An 8301-nucleotide genomic window follows, 5' to 3' on the forward strand; every position below is an offset into this window, starting at 1 on the left:
TGTGAACATAAGTTTTCAGTTCCTTTGGGTAAATACCAATGAGTGAGGTACTGAGTTATATGCTGAGTTTATGTTTAGCTTCATTAAAGATAGATAGATAGATGCCAAATTGTTTTCCAGAGTAACTGGTGCTATTCATTCCCACCAGCACTAAATGAAATTTCCTGTTGTTCTACATCCTCACCAGTATCTGGTGTTGTCAGTTTTATTTTATTTTAGCCATTGTATTAGATATATAGAAGTGTATAATTATGGTTTTAAATCTAGTGTCTCTGATGACTCTAGTGTCTGATTCTAGTGTCTCTGATGATTCAGAGTATTTACATATGCTTATTTGCCATCCAGAGATTTGCTTTTGTGAAATGTCTGTATCTTTCATGCATTTTAAAAATTGGATTGTTTGCTTTTATATGTTTGAGTTTTAAATGTTTTTGTGTGTATCTTCTGAATATAAATTTTTTATCAGTTATTTGACTAAAATATTTTCTTGTGGAATGTGGCTTGGTTTATATTCTTAAAATGTTATCTTTCAGAGAGCAAAAGTTTTTATTTTTGATAAAGTCAAATTTAACAATTTTCCTTTCATGAAGTGAGCTTTTGATGTTTTATCTAAGGTTGTCTTTTCTCCATCAAAGTGCCTTTATGCTTTGGTGGAAAATCAGCTGACATGACTGGACAGGTCTCTCTGCTCTACCTTTTGTCTGGCTCTGATAATCCATATGTCTATCCTTTTGTCAATACTACATGTCTTGATTACTGTGTAATTCTAGTAAGTCTTAAAATTCAGTAATGTGAATATTCTAATTTTTTTGTTGTTTTAGGATTGTTTTGGCTATTCTATTTGCTTTGGTGTACTACAATACACTTTAGACCCAGTTTGTTTGTAACTACAAAATATTTTCTAGAACTTTGTTAGAGATTACACTGAATTTATAGATCAAATTGAGAGAATTGTCATCGTAAGTCTGTAAGTTATTCATCCTATGAACGTGGTTTATTTCTTCATTTATTTGGATCTTATTCCTTACATCATTGCATCATAGCTTTCACTGTACTGATCTGCACATATGTTGTTAAGTTTATACCTAGTTAATTTACTTTCTTAAAAGTTAACAATTTGTCTTTCTCTGACTGACTTATTTCACTTAGTGTAATAATCTGTTTCCATCCATATCATTGCAAATGGTAAGATTTCATTCTTTTTTTATAGCTGAGCAATATTCCATTGTGTGTGTGTATATATATATATATATATATATATATACACGATGGATATTACCACTTCTTCTTTATCCATTCATCAGTTGATGGACATTTGGGTTCTTTCCATAATTTGCCTATTGTTGATAACACTGTTATAAACATCAGGATGTATGTATGCTTTCAAATCTGTATTTTTGTATCCTTTAGGTAAGTGCCTAGTAGTACAATTGCTGGATCGTATGGTAGTTCTATTTTTAACTTTTTGTGGCAACTCCATACTGTTTTCCAGAGTGGCTGTACCAGTTTGTATTCCCACCAACAGTGCAAGAGGGTTCCCTTTCCCTACATCCTCGCCAACACATTGTTTCTTGTGTTTTTGATTTAGCCGTTCTGACTGTTGTGAGGTGATTTCTCATTGTTTTTTTTTTTAAGATTTTATTTACTTATTTCACAGACAGAGGTCACAAGTAGGCAGAGAGGCAGGCAGAGTGAGAGGGAAGCAGGCTCCCTGCCAAGCAGAGAGCCCCATGTGGGGCTTGATCCCAGGACCCTGGGATCATGACCTGAGCTGAAGGCAGAGGCTTTAACCCACTGAGCCACCCAGGCACCCTGATTTCTCATTGTTAATTTGATTTGTATTTCGCTGATGATGGGTGATGTTGAGCATCTTTTCCTGTGTCTGTTAGCTATCTGGATGTCTTCTCGGGAAAAATGTCTATTCATGTCTTCTGCCCATTTTTTAGTTGAATTACTTGTTTTTAAAAAAATTTTTATAAGTTATTTATATATTTTGAATACTAATCCTTTATCACATATGTCATTTGCAAATATCTTCTCCCATTCCATTGGTTCTCTAAAAGTTTTGTTGATTGTTTACCTCACTGTGCAGAAGCATTTTATTTTGATTAAGTCCCAATAGTTCATTTTTTTTCTTTTCTTGCCTGAGAAGACCTATCTTAAAAGAACTTGCTAGAGCTAATATCAAAGAGGTTATTGTCGGGTTCTCCTCTAGGATTTTAATGGTTTCATGTCTCACATGTCTTTAATCCATTTTGAATTTATTTTTGTATATGGTATATAGCATATGATTTCACTCATATGTGGGATTTAAGAAACAAAACAAAGGAGCATAAGGCAAAAAAAGAGAGAGAGACAAACCAAGAAACAGACACTTAACTATAGAGAACAAACTGTTGGTTATCAGGGAGGGGAGGTGGTTGTAAGAAGGATTAAGTAGGTGATGGGCATTAAGGAGTGCATTTATTGTGCGGAACACCGGGTATCGTATGGAAGTGTTGAATCACTAAATAGTACATCTGAAAATAATATTACACTAATATTAACTGGAATAAATAAAAAGAAAAAATTAATAATTTTACTGTGATATATTTGACATACAGTAAACTGCATATACTAAAAAGGCACAACTTGGAAATTTTCATCATAGTTACACATAAGAAACTTTCAACAAAATAATGATAATGAACCTGTGCATCCATCATCTGTGAAAGTTTCTTTTGACCCTTGTCTTTGTTTTCAACTTCTTTATTCTGGTAAGAACAGTTAACATGAAATATTCCATTTTAATGCATTTTTAAGTGTATAATACAGTATTGGTAAAATGTTGTACATCAGATCTCTAGAATTTATGAATCAAGTTAATTCCTTTCTTGAAGTTTTTGTAAATGTGGACTTTTTAAAAAATTTCAAATACAAATTTTGAAGCTATTTTTAAAAAAATTTCAGATATAACTTTTTCATTGCATATATGTAGGAATCAAGATGATTTTATATATTGACCTTTTGTCCTGTGACCTTGCTAAACTCATTAATTAACTCAAGATTTTTTTTCTGTAAAGTCTTTGGGATATTCTATACTCACAGCCATGTCTTCTGTGAATACATACATTTTATTTCTTCCTTCCCAATGTTTTTCTTTTTTTTTCCCTCCAACCAGAAAATTCTATATACAAAGGGACTTGGATTTGTTATTTCAAAACATGATCCTTTCTTACTAATATTTTGATAACTCAGTCTATTGAGTGTCAAAATGAAGCTTACTCTAAAATTAATAGAAAAGTGCCCAATGCATGCTAAATGAATGGTCTACCTACTGGAACTTTAATAATTCTACAATATAATTAGCATAGGTTGGATGGAGCCCCTATGACAGGCTACGAGAGGACTGATATGACATGTTAAGAGGTGATTTTGCACACTGGTATGGTGATGCTGTCGTGTTTCTGGATCATGATGCTCCTATTATCTGATTCTACACACAGCACAGAAGTATCACTGGGGTCTGAGGTTAGCTTGCTGCTTGCTAGTCTAGAACAGATATGACTCCTGCATGCTCATCTGACAGGGTCTAACAGCAGCCCAGATTAAGTCCTTGTGAAACTGTGTGCAAAATTCCAGCAATGGAAGGATTCTTAATTGTGTCCTCCAAGTGCTACTCCAAGGTCACCTCCATCCCACCCACTGTCCACCTGGTCTGGGATCCCATAACAAGTCCAATGTTTGTCTTTTTTGTTTTTTCTTGTTTTGCTGCACTACGTAGGACTTCCAGTACAATGTTAAATAGAAGTGGTAAGAGAGGACATCTCTCATCATTGTGAAATTGGAAGAGAAGAATTTGGATTCTCACTATTAAGAATGTTCGCAGCATTAGTTTTTTCATAGAAACCCTTATTGAGTCAAGGAAGCTCCTTTCTTTTCCTGGTTGCTGAGACTTTTTATCATGAATGGATGTTGTACTTGGTTAAGTGTTTTTTCTGCTTATATTGATACAATATGGTTTTTCTTCTTTAGTAATTTAATAGGTAATTTACGTGGGGTATATTTGAAATGTTGAAGTACTCTCATGTTTTCTTGAATAAACAAACTTTGTCATTCTATATTACCTTTTTAAATATTGTTGGATTTTTTGCAGATATTTTATTAAGGACTTTTTCCTTTATGTTTAAGGGACATTTAGGAATATGCTTTCTTCTACAGTTTTTTGTTTGATTTTAGATTCAAATGTTTTCTCGATTGTCGTTCTGTTTTCAACTTCACTCATTCCTGCTGTAACTTTTATTACTTTCTCCTTTCTGTTTGCTCTATGTATAACCTGCTTTTATTTCTCTAGTTTAAGTTGAATGCTACATTACTGTTTTAGATCTTTCCTTTCTCCTTATATGTGCGTTTAATGCTATAACTTTTTCACTAAGAACTAATTCAGCTACATCCCAAATTTTGACATATTATATGACATTTTTCATTGAAGTTAACATATTTTAAAACTTCTCTTGTGATTCTTTCCTTGACCAATGGATTATTATGCTTTTAAAAAAATCCAGTATCTTGAGATTCTCCTCATATTTTAATTCCCATTTTAGTCTAAGAACATACATTATAAGATTTCTATTAATTCAAACATGTAAGACTTTGTTTTATGGCCCAAAATATGATCTATCTTGATTAATGTTTCATGTACATTTGGGAAAAAGGTATAGTCTGTGTTATTGGGTGGAATGATTTATAAGTATTAGTTAAGCCCTGTCAGTTGATAGTGCTCCTCAGGCTGTCTATATCCTTATAATTTTCTTCCTACTTATTTTATTAATTACCTGAAGAGGAATGTTGAAATATCCAAAGATCCTAGTGAATTTCTTTTTCTCTTTTTGTGTATATCAGTTTTTGCTTCATGCATTATGAAATTCTTTTGTTCCATGCATACGTGCTTAGGGTTTTTATGTATTCTTAGATAATCGGCCTCTATATCATTGTGTAATACCTTCTCAATCCTAAATTTTCTCCTTGTTCCTATGTCTTCTTTAAAATTAACCAAACTAGTCCAGTTTTCTTTAGGTTAGGGTTCATGTGTATCTTTCTTACCCTTTTATTTTCAATGTAGGCCTTAACACTTAAAGTAGGCTTGTTGTAGACTGCACAGAATTTCAGATTATATTTTATGCATTCTGACAATCTCTGTTTGATTGGTGAGCTGAAAGCATTCATATTTATCATAGTTATTGACATTATTAAATTAAAAGGTAACCTTTTATGTCTGTTTTCCATTTTTCTCCTTTTCCCACTTACTTTTTTCTGCCTTCTTGAGATTAAGTAGGCATACTTTTTTTTAAGTCTTTATTTAAATTCCAGTTAGTTATGTGGATGGAGTTAGAGAATATTATGCTGAGCAAATTAAAGTGTGCATTTTAAAATATAAAATTGTTTAGAAGAGATCAAATTTCCACTTTTTTCATTTTTTAAATTATCTTCAGAGCAATTTAAAGTTCACAGAAAACAAATTCAGGAGAGAGTACAAAGAGTTCCTGTACATCACACACTTACAACCTTTTCTACTATAAACTTTTCTACTACCAGAGTGGCACATTTGTTACAATTGATTAATCTACATGGACACATCATTAACAACCAAAGTCCATAATTTACATTAGAAGTCGCTCTCAGTGTTGTCCATTCTGTGGGTTATAACAACATAATAAGATGGTATTGTAGTTTCATACAGAATAGTATTACTGCCCCAGAAATCCTTTGTACTTCACCTATTCAATACTTCCTCACCACAATCCCTAGAAACCACTGATTTCTTTTTTTCTTGCTGTCTCCAGTTTTGCCTTTCCCAGAATGGCATATAGTTGGATTCACATAGTATGTCGTTTTTTCATAGAGGCTTCCTTCACTTAGCGATACACATTTAATTCTTATCTTTTCATGGATTGACATCTCAATTCTTTTAAGTGTTGAGTACTATTCACTGTCTGGATGTCCCAAAGTTTATTCATCCATTCCCCTACCTAAGGACATCTTGATTGCTTCCAAGTTTTGGCAGTTATTAATAAAGCTCCTATAAACATGTACAGAGTTTTGTGTGGACATACGTTTTATATTTTTTGGGTAAATACCAAGGAGCATGATTGTTGGAAGAGTATGTTTGGTTTTGTAAGAAACTGCCAAACTCTTCCAAACTACCCATACCATTTTGCATTTCCCAACATCAGTGAATGAGAGTTCCTCTCATTCTCTCATCTCTCATCTCTCCTCTCAATCTCTCATCTCATAAAGATGCTCCACATCTTTATCAACGTTTGATGTTGTCAGTATTCTAGGTTTGGCCCATTTATTGTTTTAATTTGCAATTCCCTAATGACATACAAAGATATATCTTCTGTAGGAAGGTGTCTGTCAGAAGTTTTGTTCATTTTTTAATTGTTTTCTTACTGAATTTCTTTTCTTTACCTTAGTTTCTGATTTATTTCAACTTCCATCTGTTTAAAAGGACTTCTTTCAACATTTCTTACAAGGTGTGGATCCTGGCCATATATCCCCTTACTTTCTTTTCATTCTTTCCTTTTTAAAAAAAATATTTATTAATTTGAGAGAGAGTGTGTGTGTGTGAGCATGAACTGGGGAGCCAGTGGGGAGAGGCAGAGGCAAAAGGAGAAGCAGACTCCCTGCTAATCAGGGAGCCTTACCTGGGGCTTAATCTCAAAACCCTGAGATTATGACCTGAGCCGAAGGCAGACGCTTAACGAACTAAGCCACCCAGGTGCCACTCATTCTTTCTTTTTTTAATTTTAACTTGATAAAGTCTTTATTTCTCCTTCACTTTTATACATATTTCTAGGTTTGGTTTATTTTCTCTCAGTCTTTTAAATATTTTACTCTACTCTCTCCTTGCCTGCATGATTCCTGAAGAAATGCCAGATATACTTTGATTCTATGTCCGTAAGATATCTTTAGCCCTGACTGCTTTCAAGATTTATTCTTTATATTTAATTTTTTTTAATTTAAATATTACATTTTGGCTTTTATTCTCCTTGGTGTCTTCTGAGCTTCCTGATGTGTGGTTTGGTGCCTAACATTAATTTTGGAAAATTCTCACTCAGTATTACTTCAAATATTGTTTGTTCCTTTCTTTCTTCTTCTGGTATTCCCATTATGGGTATGTTATGCTATTTGTAGTTGTCCTACAGTTATTGGATATTCTTGGGGTTTGTTGCTTTCCTTTTTCGCTATGCTTTTAAATTTAGGTATTTCTATGGAGCTCAAGCTCTAATTCCTTGAAATGTCTAGTGTACTAATGAGCCCATTGAAGGCATTCTTCATTTATATTACATTATTTTTACCTCTAACATTCTTAGAAATACTTTCTTAGCACTTTTGTCTCCCTGCTTCTTATCTATCTGTTCTTGTATATTGTCTACTCTTTCCATTAATCCCCTTAGCATATTGATCATAGGTTTTAAAATTTAAATATCTCATCTGATATTTCCACCATTCTTGGGATATCTGACCACAATTCTAATGCCTCTTCAATCTCTTCAAATTGTTTTTGCTAGTTAGTGTGCCTTGTAATTTCCTGAAAAGCTAACATGATATACTAGATAAAAGAAATTGCAGTAAATAACTTTTAGTAGTGTGCTAGTAAGGGGAATATACCATCTCCACCCACCCCCTTGGTGGGTGTAGTCTTCTGAGTAGGTCAGGCTTTTAGTGATCCTGTGTCCCTGGGCTGTAGAGGTCAGCAGTGCTTCTCAGTTCCCCACTCTTTGCTTGAAATAGATTGATGTCTAGAGGTGGCTGGACTTGGGTCATCCCTTCTCCCAGGGAGGTTGGTTCTGGTTAAATAGTTTCTTCTTTTAAAGAGGACAGTCATCTTTAAGAAGAACATAATGCTCTAACACACTTCAAAATGGTTACTTACTTTTCCTCTCCCCTTACCAAAGCAGCTGCAGTTTTTTTTCCCCCTCAATATTCATAGTAAGGACCTGATAAAGTTCCTCTAGGTAAAATTCACAAAGGTGTGGGTCCTTCCTATGTATGCATTCCCCTAGAGTTTTTAACTCTCAGCCTTATGTACCCTGTGCCTCTAGCCATACATCAACTGCAGTATAGGTTTTCCTATCCCAGCTCAATATCCCATGGACAGTTCTGTGGGTGAGTTTCTGCTCTGGTAAACTGAGACTCTCTATATCTGCCCCTGTGACTCTATCCAGTTGGGAGGAGCAGCCCTTTGCCCTGTGACCTCACGTCTCTAATGGATCTAGAGTTGTTGATTTTTCAGTTTTTTAGCTTTTTACTTGTTGG

General features: G+C 34.0%; 1 pseudogene; it reads right to left on the reverse strand.

Moving 5' to 3' along the window:
• Positions 1–3401: 3401 nt before the first annotated feature.
• LOC123947858 lies at positions 3402–3676 on the reverse strand (annotated as a pseudogene).
• Positions 3677–8301: the final 4625 nt, after the last annotated feature.

Source organism: Meles meles, chromosome 8 (genome assembly GCF_922984935.1).
Source record: "Meles meles chromosome 8, mMelMel3.1 paternal haplotype, whole genome shotgun sequence".
NCBI classification, from domain to species: Eukaryota; Metazoa; Chordata; class Mammalia; order Carnivora; family Mustelidae; genus Meles; species Meles meles.